This window comes from Phocoena sinus, chromosome 16 (genome assembly GCF_008692025.1).
Source record: "Phocoena sinus isolate mPhoSin1 chromosome 16, mPhoSin1.pri, whole genome shotgun sequence".
In the NCBI taxonomy this organism is placed as follows: domain Eukaryota; kingdom Metazoa; phylum Chordata; class Mammalia; order Artiodactyla; family Phocoenidae; genus Phocoena; species Phocoena sinus.
In genome coordinates, this window is record NC_045778.1 from 66,132,564 (window position 1) to 66,159,830 (window position 27,267).

At 38.7% G+C, this 27,267-nt stretch overlaps 1 protein-coding gene across 3 annotated transcripts in view; it reads left to right on the plus strand.

Annotated features, from left to right (window-relative positions):
- SHOC2 (SHOC2 leucine rich repeat scaffold protein) overlaps positions 1-27,267 on the plus strand; it is a 112,691-nt gene that overhangs the window by 15,377 nt on the left and 70,047 nt on the right. Inside the window, exon 2 of one of the 3 annotated variants that reach the window (XM_032608664.1) lies at positions 25,718-25,782. The exons of the other annotated variants lie outside the window; for them this stretch is intronic. The gene's annotated coding sequence lies outside the window, so the exon portion shown is untranslated. The remainder of the gene's footprint in view (positions 1-25,717; positions 25,783-27,267) is intronic. 3 annotated transcript variants of the gene reach the window in all.

Sequence of the window (27,267 nt, forward strand, 5' to 3'; positions counted from 1 at the left end):
GGACTGTGTTAGTTCTGGTACACAACATAGTGATTTACTATTTCTGTACATTTCAAAATAATCATCATGATAAGGGGAGCTACCATCTGTCACCATACAAAGATATTATGTAATTGTACTGTACATTATAATGTACCTACTGTACATTTCAGACCCGTGACTCATTTAATTTGTAACTGAAAGTTTGTACCTCTTAATCTCCCTCACCTATTTCTCTTCTCCTCCACCCCTGTAAGCAACCACCTGTCCTCTGTATCTATGACTCTGTTTCTGTTGTGTTATGTTTGTTCATTTGTTTTGTTTCTTAGATTCATATATAAGTGAAATCATATGGTATTTGTCTTTCTCTGACTTATTTCACTTAGCATAATATTCTCTAGGTCCATCCATGTTGTCATAAATGGTAAGATTTCATTCTTTTTTAAGACTGAGTGATATTCCATTGTATATACCACATTCATTCACCTATTTGATGGGCACCTAGGTTGTTTACATATCTTGGCTATTATAAATAATGTTGCAGTGAACATAGGGATGCATATATCTTTTCAAATTAGTTTTCTTTGGGTAAATACCCAGGAGTGGAATTGTTGGATCACATGGTAGTTCTACTTTTAATTTTTTGAGGAACCTCCATACTGTTTTCCATAGTGGCTGTACCAATATACATTCCCTCTGACAGTGCACAAGGATTCCTTTTTCTCCACATCCTCTCCAACACTTGTTATTTGTTGTCTTTTTGATGACAGCCATTCTGACAGGTGTGAGGTGATATCTCATTGTGGTTTTGATTTTCATTTCCCTGATGATTGAAGATGTTGAATATCTTTTCATGTACCTGTTGGCCATCCGTATCTTCTTTGGAAAAATATCTATTCACGTTCTCTTCCCATGTTAATTAGGTTGTTTGTTTTATTGGCATTGAGTTGTATGAGTTCTTTATATATTTTGGATATTAACTCGTTATCAGATATATCATTTGCAAATAGCTAACCTCATTCAGTAGGTGGCCTTTTCATTTTATTGATAGTCTCCTTCACTAATGCAAAAACTTTTAGTTTGATGTAGTCCCATTTGTTTGTTTTTGCTTTTGTTTCCCTTGCCTGAGGAGACATATACAAAAAAATACTTCTAAGACCAGTGTCAAAGAGTGTACTGCTTGTTTTCTTGGAAAAGTTTTATGCTTTCAGGGTCTTATATGTAAGTCTTTAATCCATTTTAAATTTATTTTTGTATACGGTCTGAGAAAGTTTGATTCTTTTGCTTGTAGCTGCTTGTAGCTGTCCAGTTTTCCCAACACCGTTTATGGAAGAGGATGTCTTTTCCCCCTCTGTGTATTCTTGCCTCCTTTGTGGTAGATTAATTGACCATAAGTCCATGGGCTTAATTTCTGAGCTCTCCCTTTGTTTCCATTGATCTATGTGTCTGTTTTTGTGCCCGTACCATACAGTTTTGATTACTATAGCTTTGTAGTATAGTTTGAAATCAGGTAGCATGATACTTTCAGCTTTGTTCTTCTTTCTTAAGATTGTTTTGGCTTTTTGGGGTCTTTTATGTTTTCATACAAATTTTATTATTCTAATTCTGTGAACAGTGCCATTGGTGTTTTGATAGAAATTGCATTGAATCTGCCTTGGGTAGTATGGAAAAATATTAATTCTTCCAGTCCATGAGCATGGTGTATCTTTCCATCTGTTTGTATCATCTTTAGTTTCTTTCATCAGAGTCATATAGTTTTCTGGGTACAGATCTTTTTTTTTACCACGTTAATTAGATTTATTCCCAGGTATTTTATTCTTTTTGATGCTGTTGTAAATGGCATTGTTTTCTTAATTTCTCTTTCTGATAGTTTAGTTAGTGTATAGAAACGCAGCAGACTTCTGTCTGTAAATATGGTATCTTGCAGGTTTATGGAATTCATTAATGGGTTCTAGTGGGTTTTTTGATGGTGTCTTTAGGATTTTCTATGTATAATATCATGTTATCTACAAACAGTGACAGTTTCACCACTTCCTTTCCAATTTGGATTCCTTTTATTTCTTTTTATTTTCTGATTGTTGTGGCTAGGACTTCCTATAATATGTGAGTAAAAGCAGCAAGTCTTGTTCCTGGTCTTAGAAAAACTGATTTCAGCTTTCACCATTGAGTGTAATGTTAGGGTTGTCATAATGGCCTTTATTATGTTAGGATATGTTCCCTCTGTACCCACTTTGTTGAGAGTTTTTATCATAAATGGATGCTGGATTTTGTCAGAAGCTTTTCTGCATCTTATTGAGGTGGTCATATGATTTTTAGTTCCTAATTTCTGAATGTGGTGTATCACACTGATTGATTTGTGGATAATGAACCATCATCGTTGTACCCCTGGAAGAAATCCCGCTTGATCATGGTGTATGATTTTTTTAATATGTTGTTGAATTTGGTCTGCTAATATTTCATTCATTGAGGATTTCTGCTTCTGTTTATCAGTGATATTGGGTGTAATTTTTTTGTTTTTTTTCAGTGTTTTTTGTCTGGTTTTGGTATCAGTGATGGCTGGCTTCATAGAATGAGTTTGGAAACATTCCTTCCTCTGCCATTTTTTGGGGTAGTTTTAGAAGAATATGTATTAACTCTTCTCAAATTGTTTGATAATATTCATCTGTGAAGCTCTTTGGTTCTGGACTTTTGTTTGTTGGGGGTTTTTTGATTAATGATTTGATTTCATTCCTGGTAATTAGTCTGTTCATATTTTCTGTTTCTCCCTGATTCAGTCTTGGGAGATGGTACATTTCTAGGAATTTGTCCTTTTCTTCTGTGTTGTCCATTTTACTGGTGTATGTTTGTTCATAGTAATCTCTTGTGATCCTTTGTATTTTTGTGGTGTCAGTTGTAACTTCTCTTTCATTTCTGATTTTGTTTATTTGGGCCCTCTCTGATGAGTCTGGCTAAATGCTTATCAGTTTTGTTTTTCTTTTCAAGAACTTGCTTTTAGTTTCATTGATCTTTTCTATTCTTTAGTCTCTATTTCATTTATTTTTGCTCTGATCTTTATGATTTCTTTTTTTTTTTCTTTTTTGCTAACATTGGGTTTTGTTATTTCTTCTTCTGATTCCTTTAGGTGTAAGGTTAGGTTGTTTATTTGAGATTTTTAATGTTTCCTGAGGTATGCTTGTATCACTGTAAGCTTCCCTCTGAGAACTGCTTTTGCTATGTCCCATAGATTTTGCTTCATTGTATTTTCATTTGTCTCTGGGTATTTATTTTATTTATTTCACTTTATTTCTTCAATGATCCATTGACTGTTTAGTAGCATATTGTGTAGCCTCCATGTGTTTGTGCTTTTTGCAGTTTTTTTCCCTTGTTGTTGATTTCTAGTCTCATAGCCTTGTGATTGGAAAACTTGATATGATTTTATTCTTCTTAAATTTACTGTGACTTGTTTTGTAGCCAAGCTTGTGATGTATCCTAGAGAATGTTCCATATGTACTTGAAAAGAGTGTGTATTCTGCTTTTTGCATAGAATGTTCTCTGTGTAGCTATTAAATCCATTTGGTCAAATGTGTCATTTAAGGCCAGTGTTTCCTTATTGATTTTTCTGTCTGGATGATCTTTCCATTGATGTAAGTGGGGTATTCAAGTCCCTTACTATTACTGTGTTACTGTCAGTTTTTTTCTTTATATGTATTAATATTTGCCTTATGTATTTAGCTGCTCTTTTGTTGGGTGCATATATGTATTTACAGTTGCTATAGCTTTTTCTTGGATTCATCCTTTTATCGTCATGTAATGTCCTTTGTCTCTGGTCACAGTCTTTGTTTTAAAGTCTATTTTGTCTGATATAAATATTGCTACCCTGATTTTCCATTTGTATGGTATACCTTTTTCCATTCCCTAGCTTTCAGTCTGTGTGTGTCTTTAGACCTGAAACGAGTCTCTTGTAGGCAGCATATATATGGGTCTTGTTTTTGTATCCATTCAGCTACTCCCTGTCTTTTGTTTGGAGCATTTAGTCCATTTACATTAAAAGTATTTATTGATAGGTATGTATCTGTTGCCATTTTGTTTGTTTTGGGGTTATTTTTGTAGTGCTTTTTGTTCCTTCTTTTGCTCTTTTGCGGTTTGGTGACTATCCTTAGTGTTATGTTTGGATACTTTCCTCTTTTTTGTGTATGTATCTATTATAGACTTTTAGTTTGTAGTTACTATGAGGTTTATATTACAGCAATCTATACCTATGTATGTGAGTATTTTAAGTTTCTGATCTCAAGTTTGAATGCATTTTAACAACCCTCCATTTTTACTCCCCCTCTCTCATTTACTGTTTTGATTGGTGTAAGATATTTTGTATCTTCTTGTTTTACATATCCCTTAATTACTTACTGTGGATATAGATGATTTTACTACTTTTGTCTTTTATCCTTCCTACAAGTTTTATTGATCTACTACCTTTATTGTATATTTCCCTTTACCAATGAGATTTTTCCTTTTGTAATTTTCATATTTCTAGGTGTGGGTTTAACCTTTCTTGTAAAGCTGGTTTTGTGGTGTTGAACTCTTTTAGCTTTTGCTTGTCTGTAAAACTTTTGATCTCTCTTCCAAATCTGAATGAAAGCCTTGTTGGGTTGAGTATTCTTCATTGTAGGTTTTACTCTTTCATCTCTTTAAATATATCAGGCCATCCCCTTTTGGCTTGTGGAATTTCTGCTGAAAAACAGCTGGTAGTCTTATGAGAGTTCCCTGTACATAAATTGTTGCTTTTCCCTTGCTGCTTTTAATATTGTCCCTTTATCTTTAATTTTTGCCATTTTAATTACAGTTGTCTTGGTGTGGTCCTCTTTTGGTTGGTCCTGTTTGGGGCTGTCTGTGCTTTCTGGACCTGGATGTCTGTTTCTTTTCCCAGGTTAGGGAAGTTTCCAACTATTATGTACTCAAATATGTTCTCTGTGCCACCCCCAACCCCCACCCCCTTCCGGGATCCCTATAATGTGAATGTTAGTATGCTTTATGTTGTCCTAGAGGTTTCTTAAACTGTCCTCATTTCTTTTTATTCTTTTTTCTTTTTGGCTTCAGTGATTTCCTCTACTCTGACTTTCGTTTGCTGCTCCATTCCTCTGTATCATCTAATCTACTGTTGATTCCTTCTAATATATTAGTTATTTCAGTTATCGTTTTCATCTGTGGTTGCTCTTCATATTTTCTAACTCTTTGTTAAACTTCTCACTGTGTTTATCGATTCTTCTCTGGAGTTCTTTGAACATCTTTAGGATCATTACCTTGTACTCTTTATTGGGTATATTCCATACCTCCACTTAGTTCTTCTGGGGTTTTAACTTGTTCCTTCATTTGGGATATATTCTTCTGTTCCCCTGATTTTGCTTAATTTGCTACTTTTATTTCTATGTATTAAGTAGATTGGTTATATTTCCTGATCTTGGAATAGTGGCCTTATATAGGAGATGTCTTATGGATCCCAATAGCACACTCCCCTCTGGTCACCAGAGTTGTAAGTCCTAGGAATGTCCTCTTTGTGGGCTCTGTCGGCACTTATGTTGTGGTGGGCTGCCTACTATGGGCACACTCAGGTATGGCTGGCCCCCAGTCTAGTTGGTTGCCAGGCCCTGCCTTTTGTGGAGGCTGCTGGCCGCTGGTGGGTGGGGTTGGGTCCTGGCAAATTTGGCTACTTGGCCAGAGGAGTCCTGGGGTGGTCCTGGCCTGTGGGTGGGTGGGCTGGGTCTTTACATGGCTGGCTGTGGGGCCACAATAGTTCTGGGACTGATGTTGGCCCACTGGCGAGTGGGGCTGAGGCCCAGGGGTTCCAGGGGCTTGTGCCTGCCCAACAGTGGATGAGGCTGAGTCCTGGTGCCAGTGCTGGCCTACTGGTACATGGAGCTGTGTCTTGGGGTCTCTGGCTGTGGGACCTCGGGGTCCCAGACTTGGTGTTAGGCCACTGGTGGGTGGTGCTGAGGCCCAGGAGGTCACAGTTTTTCTATTTGTCTTCTGGATGATTGAACTTTATAAACTAGTGTTTTCTTCAAGAGCAGTTCATAGGAACAATATTCCTTGAGTTCTTACGTATTTATTAATATTTACCTGTTGTTTTTATACTGAACTATATTGTTAGACTCAGTATTAATTCTTGGTCAGATTTTTTGACCTTGAAGACTCTATACATGTTGATCCACTATTGACTTCCTTCTCTTGTTCATTTTTAGGTAGCAGTGAGTTTGTGTAGATTCTCAAAGAATTCTCTTTGAATCCTTGAAGTACAATAGTCTTTTCCCCACCCCCCGGAAAACATGTACCCTTTTAAACTCTATGATTTCTTGTTCAGTTCTGATTTTCCTGTGTATCAGTGATGCAAAATGAAATCTGTGAAAGCTTCCGATATGCCAAACAAGGGATTGTTGGCCTTACCCTTCTGGCCATGCCAAGTACTTTAGAGAACTGAGGTATGATAATTTTGAGATTTGAAGCTGCAAGCCTTCTCCCTTGCTTGAGACCATCCAGCATCCCTCTTTAACCCATTGCATTCTCACATATGTGGTTAGGGATGTCTCCTGGTGTGCTTAAGGATGAAAGTGTAGTTTGTATTTCTGTTTCTCATTGTTTTCTTAGTTTTGAGATTTTTTCAGGAGGAGAAAGAGGTCACATCATTTTTTACCCTGCCATTTTAAACCAAAAATCATAAGGGCTGTAGGTCCAATTTTGTCAGAATTAAGATAATTTTTAAAGTACAAGGAATGGGGGTGGGTGGGATGAATTGGGAGATTGGGATTGCTGTATATACCCTACTAAAATAGATAACTAATGAGAACCTACTGTATAGCACAAGGGACTCTCTCTACTCAGTGCTCGCTGGTGACCTAAATGGGAAGGAAATCCAAAAATGAGGGGTTAAACCACTGCGCCACCAGGGAAGCCCCCTAAATGAGCTTTTTATTCATTAGCTCACATGTTACTCCATTGCATATACAGTATTCTCATTGAGATTCAAGTATACATCTACTTTCTTTTGTTTTGGTTTTGTGATACTTTATGATCTTCGGGAATTATATTTACCATGGTATTTGTAGATAGGAATTCCAAAATTAACATGGCAGGTTTTCCTTGAATGTCAAGGGAGATATATATATATATATATATATATGTATAGTGTTAGTAGCCTTCATTATGTGGTTAAATCATAGACTTCAGGGCTTCCCTGGTGGCACAGTGGTTGAGAGTCTGCCTGCTGATGCAGGGGACACGGGTTCGTGCCCTGGTCTGGGAAGATCTCACATGCCGCAGAGCGGCTGGTCCCGTGAGCCATGGTTGCTGAGCCTGCGCGTCCGGAGCCTGTGCTCCGCAATGGGAAAGGCCACAACAGTGAGAGGCCTGCGTACTGCAAAAAAAACAAAAACAAAAACAAAAAAACATAAACTTTAGAGTTAAATGTTAACCTTAGAGGTCATTAAAGTTATTTTGTCAGTTGAAAAAAAAAAGTACAAGGAATAAAATATGTGCTGATGTACTTTTCTGAAAGTTGAAAACAGTTCATTTACAGAGGTTCTTTTAGATCATTTTTTTAATTAAAAAAACACAAACATTTGAGTTTGATTGTATTACTTAATTTATATTTCTGAAGCCTTGTACATTACAAAGCATTAAAAATGAGACTAGAAACTAATGCCTGTAGTTAGGAATTAGAGTACTCTTTAGTCCTTTAGTTTATTTAGATGTTGATTCCTTTTTCAGTTGAATCTGAAAATTGAACTTTTGTACTTTAGTTGCTACCACTAGAATTTTTTATTTTAAGTCTTTTGGCATAATACATGTTAGTTCTGGAATAATCTGGTATTCTGAATGGCATCTTGTTTTTCAAGGGAAATGTCAATTATTTTCTCACTTAATGACTCTATTAAAAGAAATATGTTTGAAAAATCTTGATAGCTTAGTGGGCAAGCTTTCTTCTGTTCTCTGATTTGAACATATATTCATTTGACCCAGTTCTGTTTTACCTACCCTTTGTCTACTAGCAGGAGCAGGGTGACAGCTCAGAGAAGGTAGATATTTTTTCCACCCCATTCCTATATGACTGTGTGACTGAATATATTACTTTGTTAGCCCCAGATACAAAAGCTCATTCTAATATCCTTAAAGAGAATTGTAATGCCTGGTAGATTATTGGAGATTTCAGTTTTAAGTGTTTGTTACTCCAATTATTGATCCAGTGTTTTTTTAAATATCAAATTTTAAAATAATTCTGTAAAGTTCTATCAGTGTTCTAATTTGTCTAACAGTGACCTTTATTTACTGCTAAATATTTGTGCTTTTCACTTGAAACTATGTGGTACAGATATTCCTCAGAAAAGGTTTTCTGATGCAAATAAATTGGGAAATCTTGTATATTATATTCGTCATCAAGAGTACATTATTATACTAGGTACTTCCCTAGTGGCACAGAGGTTAAGAATCCGCCTGCCAGTGCAGGGGATATGGGTTTGATTGCTGGTCCAGGAAGATCCCACATGCTGCGGAGCAGCTAAGCCTGCGAGCCACAACTACTGAGCCTGTGCTCTAGAGCCTGTGAGCCGCAACTGCTGGACACATGTGCCACAACTACTGAAGCCCACATGCTCTAGGGCCTGCATGCCACAACTCCTGAGCCCGTGTGCTGCAACTACTGAAGCCCATGCGCCTAGAGCCCGAGCTCCACAGCAAGAGAAGCCACCGCGATGAGAAGCCCATGCACCACAACGAAGAGTAGCCCCTGCTTGCCGCAACTAGAGAAAGCCTGCGCACAGCAACGAAGACACAACTCAGCCAAAAAAAAAAAAAGTACATTATTATATTAAAAGTACTAATAATTTCTGCTGTCAGACAGCAGAAACACATTTTATTCTAAACCTATTTGACCATGGAACTAGATGTTGTAGAAATACGTTTTGGGAAATGCTGAGACTGTATTACAGGACATATTGTGATTAATACATTGTAAGGGTATTTCCAAACATTTGCAGCTATGATTACCTATAGCCATGTGGACCAAGTAAGCTTTTTAATATATATAGATGGTAACTACTGTCCCAGAATGTAAATATAATCAGAACACACTTAATTTTGGAAGTATCTTTTCTGTAATTCTAAGGGTTTGGGTTTTGACCTGGACATTTTGTTAGAATGAATTTTCCAGTCTGAAGGTAATTCTTAAATATCCTACTGTGTGTTGAACACCCACAATTGGTCTTTGGAACTACTTTCTGTGAAGACGTAGCAGTAGGAGTTTTAGAGCTTTAAGGTACCTATGAGATCATATAATTCCCCAAACTCATTTTTCAGATAAACTGAGGCCTAGAAATGTAAGGGAAGTAAAAATCACATTGTAATTAATCAAGGGATTTGGAGCCCAAACCCACAGCCCCGGATCTTATGCTTTTTTTTTTTTTTAATTGCAATTGTTTTTCTGTAGTACTTTTAACCAAAATCCTTTAGAGACAGAAGCTAGCTAGGTGATACCTACATTTAACATGAGAATACAGGGTAGAGACTGAATTAGATTATAAGGTGGGTCAAATTTAATATAGCTAGAACTCCTAAAGTCTCTGGACATCCAGTTCCCCCCTCACTTATCTGAATAATTCTCTTTATCCTAGACAAGAGAAAACTAGTTAAAAAATAAGCATGTACTCTTCTAAAAAAATTTATTGGAGTATAGTTGATTTACAATGTTTTGTTAGTTTCTGCTGTACAGCAAAGTGAATCAGTTATACATATATCCGCTCTTTTTTAGATTCTTTTCCCATATAGATCATTACAGAGTGTTGAGTAGAGTTCCCTGTGCTGTACAGTAGGTTCTTTTTAGGTATCTATTTTATATATAGTAGTGTGTATATGTCAAATCCCAATCTTCCAATTTACCCCTCCCCCCTTCCCCCTTAGTAACAATAAGTTTGTGTTCTGCATCTGTGACTCTATTTCTGTTTTGTAAATAGGTTCATTTGTACCATTTTTTTAGATTCACATATAAGCAATATCATGATATTTGTCATTGACTTACTCAGTATGACAATCTCTAGGGCCATCCACGTCACTGCAAATGGCATTATTTTGTTCTTTTTTATGGCTGTGTAATATTCCATTTGTGTGTGTGTGTGTGTGTGTGTGTGTGTGTGTGTGTGTGTGTGTGTGTATGTATATATATACATACACACACCCCACATTTTCTTTATCCATTCCTCTGTTGACGGACATTTAGGTTGCTTCCATGTCCTGGCTATTGTAAATAGTGCTGCAGTGAACATTGGGGTACATGTATTTTTTGAATTATGGTTTTCTCTGGATATATGCCCAGGAGTGGGATTGCTGGATTATATGACAATATTACTGTAAGGGAATAGTCAGTGCTAGTTTTTACTAATTAGTGCATGGGCCAAGGATGCCTGAGTCAGGTTCTTTTCTAAATTGAGATGCATCATCACTTCCTAGTGGTCAGTTATTGAAACATTTATATATTCTATTAATGGAAAAGTGGGCCTAAATGGTTGTAGAGTTAAACTCTAAGGTACTGAATTCAAATTAATTTATAAAATATATTGCTTTTATCATACTTTTCCAGAAGATACCACTCAGTAAAAAATAATTTTTTTTTAATTAATTTATTTTGGCTGTGTTGGGTCTCTGTTGCTGTGCGCGGGCTTTCTCTGGTTGTGGCGAGCGGGGGCTACGCTGCGTTGCGGTGCGCGGGCTTCTCGTTGTGGTGGCTTCTCTTGTTGCAGACCACAGGCTCTAGGCACACGGGCTTCAGTAGTTGCAGTATGTGGGCTCAGTAGTTGTGGCTTGCGGGCTCTAGAGCGCAGGCTCAGTAGTTGTGGTGCACGGGCTTAGTTACTTCGTGGCATGTGGGATCTTCCCGGACCAGGGCTCGAACCCGTGTCCCCTGCGTTGGCAGGCGGATTCTTTTTTTTTTTTTGGCAGGCGGATTCTTAACAACTGCGCCACCAGGGAAGCCCAATAGAAAATAGTTGAACTCGTTGAACTTGAGGTTATATGAATTATGCATATAGACATATAATAATATATTATTGGAAAACATTTACCTTTTAAATGCCAGATTGCTAAGTAAACTACTAGTGTGATCTGTATGGGGGGGCAATAATTTTTTAAAGACAGATATTTAGATTTTCTGTTTTGGCTTTTTTTATTCAGCATTTCTTCAGACTATAGAAAGCAGTCCTACCTTTTCAAGTCTTGTTTTGTCAGAAATTTTCCTTGGTTCATGTGTCTAATCCTGCTTATTTACATGATTATGTATAACCACTTAATGTATTCTGAAATAGTATATTGGTTAAGACAAGGGTTTTACAGTCAGAACTATGTTACTTGTGACTTGCCAATTATGGTCTGTGTGGTCTTTGACAAGTTGTTTGATTGCTCTTGAGCCTTAGTTTCCTTATCTATAAATGGACTTTAATGTGCTTCAGAATTGTTGCAAGGACTTAACGATATATGAGCTAAAAAGCATTTAGCACTGCTGCTACCTCTAGTGGTGTTATTGTCAGATTCCCACCGTGCTATTGGGCAAATGATTTAACTTCCATAAACCTTGGTTAACTCATCTGTTAATGAGAATAACACTCTCGGGGTGCCTACTTCATAGAGGGTTACTTGGGAAATCAAAGGTAATCGTGATAGTAGTTGATAAACTTCTCAACCTATCTAAGCTGAGGTAACAAGTCTTACGCCATTAGGACTGGGCAGGTAAAAGCAGAGGGAGTGGAGATTTGCTTTTTGGGAAAGGGCTTAGCTGAAGTCTTGATGACAGATCTGTCTTCCTTCAGTACTGCTAGACTGTGGCACATGCAGACACATAACTTCCTTTCCAGATAAGTCAGGCTCAGAATGCATAGCTGTTTCATCACTGTCCTCCATGTGCTTGTAAGATCCTAGGTGAAGAATTTGTGATAGAGTCCAAACTCTTTTAGTTCAGTATCCATGGCCCTTTATGATTTGCTCTCAACTTCTCAACATAACTTTACCTCATTCCCTGGCATTTCCTCTTATCTCTCTCTCATAACCTCTAACTCCATTGTCTTTTCCAGAGAGAGGAGCAAGCACTTAAATGAACAGTTTGAGAGTATATTCTTTTATTTTTTTCTGTGTTCCTACACAGATGTGTAACTCTCACATACATTTATATTTTTCTTCAAACAAACAAAAAGTGCCAAGTCAATCATATTATGAAGACGCCACATTTTCAGAAAGTCTTTACTGGATTGTATGCCCATCAGCAGTCTGTGAGGGTGCAAGTTTCTCTGTGTCCTCACCAGCATGGTTCCTTTTTATTTTTTAATCAATTTGATAGATAAAACATTACTTCTCATTGTATTTGTTAAATAAATATTCTTCTAATAACTAGTGAAGATGTCTTTCTAGATCTTTCAAACAGCCAGGAGAGGAATTCAAGGTTCATTTGAGCATTTGCTTCAAAATGAAAACATAACTTTGGACTCTATGAAATCCACTTGTCAAACATTGGGTTAGCGTTCTATCTTACCTTGTCTTTACCCAGAACTACAGCTTAGAAACCACCATCCCAAATTTGATGTTTCTCAATCCTTTGTGTATGTATGTATGTATGTATTCACAGGCCATATGCATTAATTTGTATGTTTTGAAACTTTATACACATGGAACCATTCTTGACCATTCTGCAACTTATATTTTTTTGTCTTTTTTTAAAAAACTTTTTATTTTATATTGGAGTATAGTTGATTAACAATGTTGTGTAAGTTTCACATGTACAGTGAAGTGATTCAGTTATGCATGTACACGTATCTATTCTTTTTCAAATTCTTTTCCCATTTAGGTTATTACATATTGAGCAGAGTTCTCTGTATATAGTAGGTCCTTGTTGGTTATCCATTTAAAATATAACACTGTGTACATGTCAGTCCCAAACTCCCTAACTATCCCTTCTCCCCACCCTTCCCCATTAGTTTGTTCTCTAAGTCTGTGAGTCTGTTTCTGTTCTGTGAATAAGTTCATTTGCATCTGTTTTTTAGATTCCACGTATAAGCAATATCATACGATATTTCACTTTGTCTTTCTGACTTCACTCAGTATGATAATCTCTAGGTCCATCCAGGTTGTTGCAAATGACATTATTTCATTCTTTTTTATGGCTGAGTAATATTCTATTGTATATATATATACTACATTTTCTTTATTGATTCCTCTGTCAGTGAACATTTAGGTTGTTTCCATATCTTGGCTGTTGTAAACAATGCTGTAATGAACATCAGGGTGCATGTATCCTTTTGGACCATGTTTTTCTCTGGATATATGCCCAGTAGTGGGATTGCAGGATCATATAGTAGCTCTGTTTTTAGTTTTTAAGGAACCTCCATACTGTTCTCCATAGTGGCTGTACCAATTGGCATTCCCACCAACGGTGTAGGAGGGTTTCCTTCTCTCCAAACCCTCTCCAGCATTTACTGTTTGTGGATTTTTTGGTAATAGCCATTCTGACTGGTGTGAGGTGATATCTCAATGTAGTTTTGACTTGCATTTCTCTGATAATTAGCGATGTTGAACATCTTTTCATGTGCCCCTTGGCCATCTGTATATCTTCTTTGGAGAAATGTCTATTTAGGTCTTCTACCCACTTTTTGATTGGATTCCTTGTTTTGATGATATTAAGCCACACGAGCTGTTTGTAAATATTGGAGACTAATCCATCATCCGTCACATCATTTGCAAATATTTTCTCGCATTCTGTGAGTTGTCTTTTCATTTTATTTATGGTTTCCTTTGCTGTGTAAAAGCTTTTGAGTTTAATTAGGTCCCATTTGTTTCTTTTTGTTTTTATTTCCATTAATCTGGGAGATGGATCGAAAAAGATATTGCTGCAATTTATGTCAGAGAGTGTTCTGCCTGTGTTTTCCTCTAAGAGTTTTATGGTGTTCAGCCTCACATTTAGGTCTTTAATCCATTTTGAGCTTATTTTTGTGTATGGTGTTAAAAATCTTTCTAATTTCATTTTTTTACACATAGCTATCCAGTTTTCCCAGCACATTTGTTGAAGAGATTGTCTTTACACATTGTACGGTCTTGTCTCCTTTGTCATAGATTAATTGACCATAGGTGCGTGGGTTTATCTGTGGGCTTTCTATCCTGTTCCAGTGATCTATATTTCTATTTTTGTGCCAGTACCATACTGTTTTGATGACTATAGCCCTGTAGTATTGTCTGAAGTCATGGAGCCTGATTCCTCCAGCTCCGTTTTTCATTCTCAAGATTGCTTTGGCTGTTCTGGGTCTTTTGTGTCTCCATACAAATTTTAAGATTTTTTTGTTCTACTTTTATGAAAAATGCTAATGGCATTTGATAGGGATTTCATTGAATCTGCAGATTACCTTCCGTAGTATAGTCATTTTGATAATACTGACTCTTCCAGTCCAAGAACATGGTATATCTTTCCATCTGTGTCATCTTTGATTTCTTACACCAGCATCTTATAGTTTTTGGAGTACAGGTCTTTGGTCTCCTTAGGTAGTTTATTCCTAGGTTTTTTATTGTTTTTGATGTGATGGTAAATGGGAGTGTTTCTTTTTTTTTTTCATCTTTACTGGAGTATAATTGCTTTACAATGGTGTATTAGTTTCTGCTCTATAACAAAGTGAATCAGTTGTACATATACATATATTCCCATATCTCTTCCCTCTTGCGTCTCCCTCCCTCCCACCCTCCCTATCACACCCCTCCAGGCGGTCACAAAGCACCGAGCTGATCTCCCTGTGCTTTGCGGCTTCTTCCCACTAGGTATCTACCTTACGTTTGGAAGTCTATGTATGTCCGTGCCTCTCTCTCGCTTTGTCCCAGCTTACCCTTCCCCCTCCCCATATCCTCAAGTCCATTCTCTAGTAGGTCTGTGTCTTTATTCCTGTCTTACCCCTAGGTTCTTCATGACATTTTTTTTTTCTTAAATTCCATATTTATGTGTTAGTATACAGTATTTCTCTTTTTCTTTCTGACTTACTTCACTCTGTATGACAGACTCTAGGTCTATCCACCTCATTACAGATAGCTCAGTTTTGTTTCTTTTTATGGCTAATATTGCATTGTATATATGTGCCACATCTTCTTTATCCATTCATCCGATGATGGACACTTAGGTTGTTTACATCTCCGGGCCATTGTAAACAGAGCTGCAATGAACATTTTGGTACATGACTCTTTTTGAATTATGGTATTCTCAGGGTATATGCCCATTAGTGGGATTGCTGGGTCATACGGTAGATCTATTTTTAGTTTTTTTTTTTTTTTTTTTTGCGGTACGCGGGTCTCTCACTGGTGTGGCCTCTCCTGTTGCGGAGCACAGACTCCGGACGCGCAGGCTTAGTGGCCATGGCTCACGGGCCCAGTTGCTCCACAGCATGTGGGATCTTCCCGGACTGGGGCACGAACCCATGTCCCTTGCATCGGCCGGTGGACGCTCAACCACTGTGCCACCAGGGAAGCCCTATTTTTAGTTTTTTAAGGAACCTCCATACTGTTCTCCATAGTGGCTGTACCAATTTACATTCCCACCAGCAGTGCAGGAGGGTTCCCTTTTCTCCACACCCTCTCCAGCATTTATTGTTTCTAGATTTTTTTGATGATGGCCATTCTGACTGGTGTGAGGTGATATCTCATTGTAGTTTTGATTTGCATTTCTCTAATGATTAATGATGTTGAGCATTCTTTCATGTGTTTGTTGGCAATCTTTATATCTTCTTTGGAGAAATGTCTATTTAGGTCTTCTGCCCATTTTTGGATTGGGTTGTTTGTTTTTTTGTTATTGAGCTGCTTATAAATTTTGGAGATTAATTCATTGTCAGTTGCTTCATTTGCAAATATTTTCTCCCATTCTGAGGGTTGTCTTTTCGTCTTGTTTATGGTTTCCTTTGCTGTGCAAAAGCATTTAAGTTTCATTAGCTCCCATTTGTTTATTTTTGTTTTTATTTCCATTTCTCTGGGAGGTGGGTCAAAAAGGATCTTGCTGTGATTTATGTCATACAGTGTTCTATTTTTTTCTGTAAGAGTTTGATAGTTTCTGGCCTTACATTTAGGTCTTTAATCCATTTTGAGCTTATTTTTGTGTATGGTGTTAGGGAGTGATCTAATCTCATACTTTTACATGTACCTTTCCAGGATTCCCAGCACCACTTATTGAAGAGGGTGTTCTTTCTCCACTGTACATTTCTGCCTCCTTTATCAAAGATAAGGTGACCGTATGTGCGTGGGTTTATCTCTGGGCTTTCTATCCTGTTCCATTGATCTGTCTTTCTGTTATTGTGCCAGTACCATACTGTCTTGATTACTGTAGCTTTGTAGTATAGTCTGAAGTCAGGGAGCCTCATTCCTCCAGCTCCGTTTTTCGTTCTCAAGATTGCTTTGGCTATTTGGAGTCTTTTGTGTTTCCATACAAATTGTGAAATTTTTTGTTCTATTTCTGTGAAAAATGCCAGTGGTAGTTTGATAGGGATTGCATTGAATCTGTAGATTGCTTTGGGTAGTAGAGTCATTTTCACAAAGTTGATTCTTCCAATCCAAGAACATGGTATGTCTCTCCATCTATTTGTATCATCTTTAATTTCTTTTATTAGTGTCTTATAATTTTCTGCATATAGGCCTTTTGTCTCCTTAGGTAGTTTTATTCCTAGATATTTTATTCTTTCTGTTGCAATGGTAAATGGGAGTGTTTTCTTGATTTCACTTTCAGATTTTTCATCATTAGTATATAGGAATGCCAGAGATATCTGTGCACTAATTTTGTATCCTGTTACTTTACCAAATTCATTGATTAGCTCTAGTAGTTTTCTGGTAGCATCTTTAGGATTCTCTATGTATAGTATCATGTCATCTGCAAACAGTGACAGCTTTACTTCTTCTTTTCCGATTTGGATTCCTTTTATTTCCTTTTCTTCTCTGATTGCTGTGGCTAAAACTTCCAAAACTGTGTTGAATAAGAGTGGTGAGAGTGGGCAACCTTGTCTTGCTCCTGATCTTAGTGGAAATGCTTTCAGTCTCTCACCATTGAGGACGATGTTGGCTGTGGGTTTGTCATATATGGCCTTTATTATGTTGAGGAAAGTTCCCTCTGTGCCTACTTTCTGCAGGGTTTTTATCATAAATGGGTGTTGAATTTTGTCGAAAGCTTTCTCTGCATCTACTGAGATGATCATATGGTTTTTCTCCTTCAGTTTGTTGATATGGTTGATCACATTGATTGATTTGCGTATATTGAAGAATCCTTGCATTCCTGGAATAAACCTCACTTGATCATGGTGTATGATCCTTTTAATGTGCTGTTGGATTCTGTTTTCTAGTATTTTGTTGAGGATTTTTGCATCTGTGTTCATCGGTGATATTGGCCTGTAGTTTTCTTTCTATGTGACATCCTTGTCTGGTTTTGGTATCAAGGTGATGGTGGCCTCGTAGAATGAGTTTGGGAGTGTTCCTCCCTCTGCTATATTTTGGAAGAGTTTGAGAAGGATAGGTGTTAGCTCTTCTCTAAATGTTTGATAGAATTTCGCCTGTGAAGCCATCTGGTCCTGGGCTTTTGTTTGTTGGAAGATTTTTAATCACAGTTTCAATTTCAGTGCTTGTGATTGGTCTGTTCATATTTTCTATTTCTTTCTGATTCAGTCTTGGCAGGTTGTGCATTTCTAAGAATTTGTCCATTTCTTCCAGGTTGTCCATTTTATTGGCATAGAGTTGCTTGTAGTAATCTCTCATGATCTTTTGTATTTCTGCAGTGTCAGGTGTTACTTCTCCTTTTTCATTTCTAATTCTATTGATTTGAGTCTTCTCCCTTTTTTTCTTGATGAGTCTGGCTAATGGTTTATCAATTTTGTTTATCTTCTCAAAGAACCAGCTTTTAGTTTTATTGATCTTTGCTATCGTTTCCTTCATTTCTTTTTCATTTATTTCTGATCTGATTTTTATGATTTCTTTCCTTCTGCTAACTTTGAGGTTTTTTTGTCCTTCTTTCTCTAATTGCTTTAGGTGCAAGGTTAGGTTGTTTATTCGAGATGTTTCCTGTTTCTTAAGGTAGGATTGTATTGCTATAAACTTCCCTCTTAGAACAGTTTTTGCTGCATCCCATAGGTTTTGGGTTGTCGTGTCTCCATTGTCATTTGTTTCTAGGTATTTTTTAATTTCCTCTTTGATTTTTTCAGTGATCACTTTGTTATTAAGTAGTGTACTGTTTAGCCTCCATGTGTTTGTATTTTTTACAGATCTTGTCCTGTAATTAATATCTAGTCTCATAGCGTTGTGGTTGGAAAATATATTTGATACAATTTCAGTTTTGTTAAATTTATCAAGGCTTGATTTGTGACCCAAGATACGATCTATCCTGGAGAATGTTCCATGAGCACAATGTTTCTAAGCAAGAAAAATGTGTATTCTGTTGTTTTTGGATGGAGTGTCCTATAAGTATCAATTAAGTCCATCTTGTTTAATGTATCATTTAAAGCTTGTGTTTCTTATTTATTTTCATTTTGGATGATCTGTCCATTGGTGAAAGTGGGGTGTTAAAGTCCCCTGCTATGAATGTGTTACTGTCGATTTCCCCTTTTATGGCTGTTAGTATTTGCCTTATGTATTGAGGTGCTCCTATGTTGGGTGCATAATTATTTACAATTGTTATATCTTCTTCTTGGATCGATCCCTTGATCATTATGTAGTGTTCTTCTTTGTGTCTTCTAATAGTCTTTATTTTAAAGTCTATTTTGTGTGATATGAGAATTGCTACTCCAGCTTTCTTTTGGTTTCCATTTGCATGGAATATCTTTTTCCATCCCCTTACTTTCAGTCTGTATGTGTCTCTAGGTCCGAAGTGGGTCTCTTGTAGACAGCATATATATGGGTCTTGTTTTTTTATCCATTCAGTCAATCTGTGTCTTTTGGTAGGAGCATTTAGTCCATTTACATTTAAGGTAATTATTGATATGTATGTTCCTGTTCTCATTTTCTTAATTGTTTTGGGTTCGTTATTGCAGGTCTTTTCCTTCTCTTGTGTTTCTTGCTTAGAGAAGTTCCTTTAGCATTTGTCGTAAAGCTGGTTTGGTGGTGCTGAACTCTCTCAGCTTTTGCTTGTCTGTAAAGGTTTTAATTTCTCCATCAAATCTGAATGAGATTCTTGCTGGGTAGAGTAATCTTGGTTGCAGGTTTTTCTCCTTCATCACGTTAAGTATGTCCTGCCACTCCCTTCTGGCTTGCAGAGTTTCTGCTGAAAGATCAGCTGTTAACCTTATGGGGATTCCCTTGTGTGTTATTTGTTGTTTTTCCCTTGCTGCTTTTAATATGTTTTCTTTGTATTTAATTTTTGACAGTTTGATTAATATGTGTCTTGGCGTATTTCTCCTTGTATTTATCCTGTATGGGACTCTCTGTGCTTCCTGGACTTGATTAACTATTTCCTTTCCCGTATTAGGGAAGTTTTCAACTATATTCTCTTCAAATATTTTCTCAGTCCCTTTCTTTTTCTCTTCTTCTTCTGGAACCCCTATAATTCGAATGTTGGTGCGTTTAATTTTGTCCCATTGGTCTCTGAGACTGTCCTCAGTTCTTTCATTCTTTTTTCTTTATTCTGCTCTGCAGTAGTTATTCCCGCTATTTTATCTTCCAGGTCACTTACTCGTTTTTCTGCCTCAGTTATTCTGCTATTGATCCCATCTAGAGTATTTTTAATTTCATTTATTGTGTTGTTCATCATTGTTTGTTTCCTCTTTAGTTCTTCTAGGTTCTTGTTAAATGTTTCTTGCATTTTGTCCATTCTATTTCCAAGATTGGATCATCTTTACTATCATTATTCTGAATTCTTTTTTCAGGTAGACTGGCTATTTCCTCTTCATTTGTTAGGTCTGGTGGGTTTTTATCTTGCTCCTTCATCTGCTGTGTGTTTTTCTGTCTTCTCATTTTGCTTATCTTACTGTATTTGGGGTCTCCTTTTTGCAGGCTGCAGGTTCGTAGTTCCCATTGTGTTTGGTGTCTGTCCCCAGTGGCTAAGGTTGGTTCTGTGGGTTGTGTAGGCTTCCGGGTGGAGGGGACTAGTGCCTGTGTTCTGGTGGATGATGCTGGCTCTTGTCTTTCTGGTGGACACGTCCACGTCTGGTGGTGTTTTTTGGGGTGTCTGTGGACTTACTATGATTTTAGGCAGCCTTTCTGCTAATGGGTGGGGTTGTGCTCCTGTCTTGCTAGTTGTTTGGCATAGGGTGTCCAGCACTGTAGCTTGCTGGTCGTTGAGTGAAGCTGGGTGCTGGTGTTGAGATGGAGATCTCTGGGAGATTTTCGCCCTTTGATATTATGTGGAGCTGGGAGGTCTCTTGTGGACCAATGTCCTGAAGTTGGCTCTCCCACTTCAGAGGCACAGCACTGACTCCTGGCTGCAGCACCAAGAGCCTTTCATCCACATGGCTCAGAATAAAAGGGAGAAAAAGTAGAAAGAAAGAATTAGTAGAAAGAAAGAAAGGAAGGAAGGAAAGAAGGAGGGAGGGAGGAAGGAGGAAAGGAAGGAAAGAAAGAAGATAAATAAAATACAGTAAGATAAAATATAATAAAGTCGTTAAAATAAAAAATAATTATTAAGAAAAAAATTAAAAGAAAAAAAAAAACGGACGGATAGAACCCTAGGACAAACGGTGGAAGCAAAGCTGTACAGACAAAATCTCACACAGAAGTATACACATACACACTCACAAAAAGAGGAAAAGGGGAAAAAAATCTAAATCTTGCTCTCAAAGTCCACCTCCTTAATTTGGTATGATTTGCTGTCTATTCATGTATTCCACAGATGCAGGGTACATCCAGTTGATTGTGGAGCTTTAATTCGCTGCTTCTGAGGCTGCTGGGAGAGATTTCCCTTTCTCTTCTTTGTTCTCACAGCTCCCAGGGGCTCAGCTTTGGATTTGGCCCGCCTCTGCGTGTAGGTCGCCGGAGGACGTCTGTTCTTCTCTCAGACAGGACGGGGTTAAAAGGAGCAGCTGCTTCAGGCACTCTGGCTCACTCAGGCCAGTGGCGGGGAGGGAGGGGCATGGAGTGCGGGGTGAGCCTGCGGCGGCAGAGGCCAGCGTGACGTTGCACCAGCCTGAGGCGCGCCGTGCGTTCTCCCGGGGAAGTTGTCCCTGGATCCCGGGACCCTGGCAGTGGTGGGCTGCAGGCTCCCTGGAAGGGGGGGTGTGGATAGTGACCCTGTGCTTGCACCCAGAGGCTTCTTGGTGGTGGCAGCAGCAGCAGCTTTAGCGTCTCACGCCTGTATCTGGGGTCTGCGCTGATAGCCGCGGCTTGCGCCCGTCTCTGGAGCTCCTTTAAGCAGCGTTCCCAGTCCCCTCTCACGCACCAGGAAACAGAGGGAAGAAAAAATCTCTTGCCTCTTCGGCAGGTCCAGACCTTTCCCCGGACTCCCTCCTGGCCAGCCACGGTGCCACTAATCCCCTGTAGGCTGTGTTCACGCCGCCAACCTCAGTCCTCTCCCTGCGCTCGGACCCTGAAGCCCGAGCCTCAGCTCCCAGCCCCGCCTGCCCCGGCGGGTGAGCAGACAAGCCTCTCGGGCTGGTGAGTGCCGGTCGGCTCCGATCCTCTGTGCGGGAATCTCTCCGCTTTGTCCTCTGCACCCCTGTTGCTGCGTTCTCTTCCGCAGCTCCGAAGCTTTCCCCCTCCACCACCCGCAGTCTCCGCCCGCAAAGGGGCTTCCTAGCGTGTGGAAACCTTTCCTCCTTCACAGCTCCCTCCCACTGGTGCCGGTCCCGTCCCTATCCATTGTCTCTGTTTATTCTTTCTTCTTTTGCCCTACACAGGCACGTGGGGGAGTTTCTTGCCTTTGGGAGGTCTGAGGTCTTCTGCCAGCATTCAGTAGGTGTTCTGTAGGAGTTGTTCCACGAGTAGATGTATTTCTGGTGTATTTGTGGGGAGGAAGGTGATCTCTGCGTCTTACTCTTCTGCCATCTTCCCCTCGTCTCTAATGTTCCTTATTAAATATAATTTATATTCACTGCTAGTGTTGGAGGGCCTCCTGCAGAGGCGGGAGGTGGCTCTGTTTCACCATGGGGACAAGGACACTGGCAGCAGAAGTTCTGGGAAGTACTCCTTGGCATGAGCCCTCCCAGAGTCTGAATGGGATTGTATCTTGAATTACTCTGTCTGATCTTTCATTGTTAGTATATAGCAATGCAACAGATATCTGTATATTAGTTTTGTAACCTGTAACTTTACCAGATTCATTGATGAGCTCCAGTAGCTTTCTGGTAGCATCTTTAGGATTTTCGATGTGTAGTATCATGTCATCTGCAAACAGTGAGAGTTTTAACTGCTTTTCCAATTTGGATACCTTTTTTTTCTTCTGATTGCTGTAGCTAGGATTTCCTAAACGGTGTTGAATAGAAGTGGTGAGAGTGGACATCCTTGTCTTATTCCTGATCTTAGAGGAAATGCTTTTAGCCTTTCACCGTTGAGTATGATGTTATCTGTAGGTTTGTCGTATATGGCCTTTATTATGTTGAGGTATGTTCCTCTATGCCCACTTTCTGGAGAGTTTTTATCATAAACGGGTGCTAAAGTTTGTCAAAAGCTTTTCCTGTATCTGTTGAGATGATCATATGGTTTTTATTCTTCAATTTGTTCATGTGGTGTATCACACTGATTGATTTGCAGATGTTGAAAAATCCCTGCATCCCTGGGATAAATCCCATTTCATCTTGTTGTATGATCCTTTTAATATATTGTTGGATTTGGATTGCTAGTATTTTGTTGAGGATATTTGCATCTGTGTTCATCAGTGATATTGGCCTACAATTTTTTGTTCATGTGATATCTTTGGTTTTGGTATCAGGGTGACGGTGGCATCATAGAATGAATTTGGGAGTTTTCGTTCCTCGGAACAGTTTCAGAAGGATAAGTGTTAGCTCTCCTCTAAGTGTTTGATAGAATTCACCTGTGAAGCTATCAGGTCCTGGACTTCGTTTGTTGGAAGTTTTTAAATCACAGTTCTTCAATTTCTATGCTTGTGATTGGTCTGTTCATATTTTTTATTTCTTCCTGGTTCGGTCTTGGGAGATTGTACCTTTCTAAGAAGTTGTCCATTTCTTTCAGGTTGTCCATTTTATTGGCATACAGTTGCTTGTAGTGGTCTCTTATGGTCCTTTGCATTTCTGTGGTGTCAGTTGTAACTTATTATTCATTTTCAATTTTATTGATTTGAGTCCTTTTCCTTTTTATTCTTGATGAGTCTGGCTAAAGGTTTTTCAAAGGATTTTCAAAAACAAAATCAATTTTGTTTTTCTTTTCAAAGAACCAGCTTTTAGTTTCATTGATCTTTACTATTGTTTTCTTTGTCTCTATTTCATTTGTTTCTGCTCTGTCTTTATGATTTCTTCTAGTAACTTCAGGTTTTGATGTTCTTTCTCTAGTTGCTTTAGGTATAAGTTTATGTTGTTAATTTGAGATTTTTCATGTTTCCTGAGGTAAGATTTTATTGCTATAAACTCCCCTCTTAGAACTGCTTTTGCTGCATCCCATAGGTTTTGGATTGTTGTGCTTTTGTTTTCATTTGTCTCTAGGTATTTTTTGATTTCTTCAGTGATCCATCGGTTGTTTAGTTGCATGTTGTTTAGCCACCACATGTTTGTGCTTTTTACATATTTTTCTTATAGTTTATTTCTAATCTCATAGCATTGAGGTTGGAAAAGGTGCTTGATATGATTTCAATTTTCTTAAATTTACTGAGGCTTGCTTTTTGTGGCCCAGCATGTGGTCAGTCCTGGAGGATGTTCCATGTGCACAGGAGAAGAACGTGTATTCTGTGGCATTTGGATAGAATGCTCTTCTATAAATATCAATTAAGTCCATGTGGTCTGATGTGTCATTTAAGGCCTGTGTTTCCTTATTTGATTTTCTGCCTGCATGATCTGTCCATTGATGGAAGTGGGTTGTTGAAGTCCCCCACTATTGTTGTGTTACTGTTGGTTTCTCCCTTTTTGGCTGTTAGTATTTGCCTTATTGAGGTGCTCCTATGTTGGGTGCATATATATTTACAATTGTTATATCTTGTTGTTGGACTGATCTCTTGATCATTATGTAGTATCCTTGTTTGTCCTCTTTAACAGTCTTTATTTTAAAGTCTATTTTGTCTGAAATGAGTATTGCTATTCCAGCTTTCTTTTGATTTCCATTTGCATATAGTACCTTCTTCCATCCCTCACTTTCAGTCTGTATGTGTCCCTAGGTCTGAAGTGGATCTCTTGTAGACAGTATATATACAGGTCTTGTTTTTGTATCTATTCTTTGTCTTTGGGTGGAGCATTAATTCGTTTACATTAAAGGTAATTATTGATATGTATGTTCCTATTGCCATATTCTTAATTGTTTTGGGTTTGTTTTTGTAGGTCTTTTTTCTTCCTTTCTTCTTTTTTCTGTGGTACATGGGCCCCTCACTGTTGTGGCCCCTCCCGCTGTGGAGCACAGGCTCTGGACGCGCAGGCCCAGCGGCCACGGCCCACGGGCCCAGCCGCTCCGCGGGCACGTGGGATCCTCCCAGACCAGGGCGCGAATCCCTGTCCCCTGCATCAGCAGGCGGACTCTCAACCACTGCGCACCAGGGAAACCCCTTCCTTTCCTCTTTTGTTTTCTTCTCTTGTGGTTTGATGACCATCTTTAGTGTTGTGTTTGGGTGGCTTTTTCTCCTTTTGTGTGTGTATCTTGTTGTAGTTTTGCAGTTTGCTGTTTCCATGAGGTTTTGATATAGCAGTCTGTATATGTACAGGTTTGCTAAAGTTGCTGGACTCTTCCTGCCTAGAGAAGTTCCTCTAGCATTTATTGCAAAGCTGGTCTGGTAATGCTGAATTTTCTAGTTTTTGCTTGTCTATAAAGCTTTTGATTTCTCTGTCAAATCTGAATGAGAGCCTTGCTACATAGAGTATTCTTGGTTGTAGCTTCTTCCCTTTCATCACTTTAAATATATTGTACCACTCCCTTCAGCCCTGCAGAGTTTATGCTGAGAAATCAGCTGATAACCTTATGGGAATTCCCTTGTGTGTTACTTGTTTTTCCCCTGTTGCTTTTAATATATTTTGTCTTTAATTTTTGTCATTTAGATTACTATGTGTCTTGGCATGTTCCTCCTTGGGTTTATCCTGCCTGGTACTGTCTGTGCTTCCTGGACTTGGGTGACTGTTTCCTTCCCCATATTAGAGAGGTTTTCAGCTGTTATGTCTTCAAATATATTTTCAGGTCCTTTCTCTCACTCTTCTCCTTCTGGGACCCCTATAATGTAAATGTTGGTGTGTTTTAATGTTGTCCCAGAGGTCTCTTAGATATTCTTCATTTCTTTTCATTGTTTTTTCTTTATTCTGTTCAGCAGTGATTTCTACCATTGTGTCTTCCAGGTCACTTAGCCATTTTTCTGCCTCAGTTATTCTGCTATTGATACCTTCTAGTGTATTTTTCACTTCAGTTACTGTGTTGTTCATCTGTTCTTTTGTTCTTTTAGGTCTTTGTTAAACATTTCTTGCATCTTCTTGATCCTTGCCTTCATTTTTTCCCCAAGCTTCTGGATCATCTTCACTATCATTATTCTGAATTCTTTTTCTGGAAGGTTGCCTGTCTCCACTTCACTTAGTTGTTTTTCTGGGGTTTTATCTTGTTCCTTCAGGTGGGACATATTCCTCTGCTGTTTCATTTTGTCTAATTTTCTATGATTGTGGTTTTTGTTCCCCAGGCTGCAGGATTGTAGTTCTTCTTGCTTCTGCTGTGTGCCCTCTGGTGGATGAAGCTATCTAAGAGGTTTGTGCAAGCTTCCTGACTGGGAGGAAGGGGTGGTGGGTGGAGCTGGGTCTTGTCCCTCTGGTGGGTAGGGCTGTGTTCAGTAAAACTTTAACCCACTTGTCTGCTGATGGGTGTGGCTGGGTTCCCTCCCTGTTGGTTGTTTGGCCTGAGGCGACCCAGCACTGGTGCCTACAGGCTGTTTGGTGGGGCTCATGGTGGCCTCCGGGAGGTGAGGGTCTTAAGCCAATGAGTACTTCCCAGAACTACTGCTGCCAGTGTCTTTGTCCCCACAGTGAGCCACAGCCACCCTCTGCCTCTGCAGGAGATCCTCCAGTACTAGCAGTTAGGTCTGGCCCAGTCTCTTAAGAGGTCACTGCTTTTTTCCCCTGGGTCCTGGTTCACACGAGACTTTGTGTGTGCCCTCCAGGAGTGGAGTTTCTGTTTTCCCCAGTCCTGTGGAAGTCCTGTGATCAAATCCTGCTGGTCTTCAAAGCCAGATTCTCTGACGGGGACTCCTCCTGTTGCCAGACCCCCAGGCAACTGGGAAGCCTGACGTGGGGCTCAGATCTTTCACTCCAGTGGGAGAACTTCTGTAGAATAATTGTTTTCCAGTTTGTGGGTTGCCCACCCATGGGTATGGGATTTGATTTCATCACAGTTGCACCCCTCCTACTGTCTTGTTGTGGCTTACTCTTTGTCTTTGGATGTAGGGTATCTTTTTTGGTAGGTTCTAGCATTTTTTTTGTGGATGGTTGTTCAACAGTTAGTTGTGATTCTGGTGTTCTCATAAAAAAGGGTGAGTGCACATCCTTCTACTCTGCCATCTTGAGCTAATTCTGGAAGGAATTTTCTGTTTTTTGTCTTTTTGTTTTCATTGTTTACCATCTCTTCTGAGATCTGTTTCTGTTGCTTCCTTTAGGTGTAGTGATTTATTTTTCCATTGGGTAGTATAACCTTGCCGCAGTGGCTCCTTGTGCAAATATAGAAGTTTTCATACTGTAAATACCTAGAAGTAGAATTGATAGATCAAATGGGTTTACCTGGACATTTTCTAATTCATCAGATTTTTGCCAAGTTACTCTCCAAAGTTGTTTTGACAATTGATACTTTTACCAGCAGAGTGTGAGTTCTCACAGCTCCACTTTCTCCCATGTTGGTTTTAGCAGACTTTTTCACCTGCTAACCTGATGGCAATTATAGCTTTTCATATTTCTCTAATTACTAGTGCTATTGAGTATTTAATGGACTTTTAAATATCTCCTGTGAGTTGCCTGCCCACTTCTTAGTGCAGTATTTGCCTTTTCTTAGAAATCTGCTATGTTTTCTAGACTCAAATCCTTTTTTAGAAATGAGTTACAAAGATCTGTTCCTAGTCTGTAGCATGTTCTTTTGTTTCTGTTATTTCTAATTAACATTTTAAAAGTTGTTAAGTGTTCACAAACTTAGAAGTTTGGAGTTCAGTAAAATAACCTGTTTTTTTCCAAATTAATTGAGAGTAAGGTG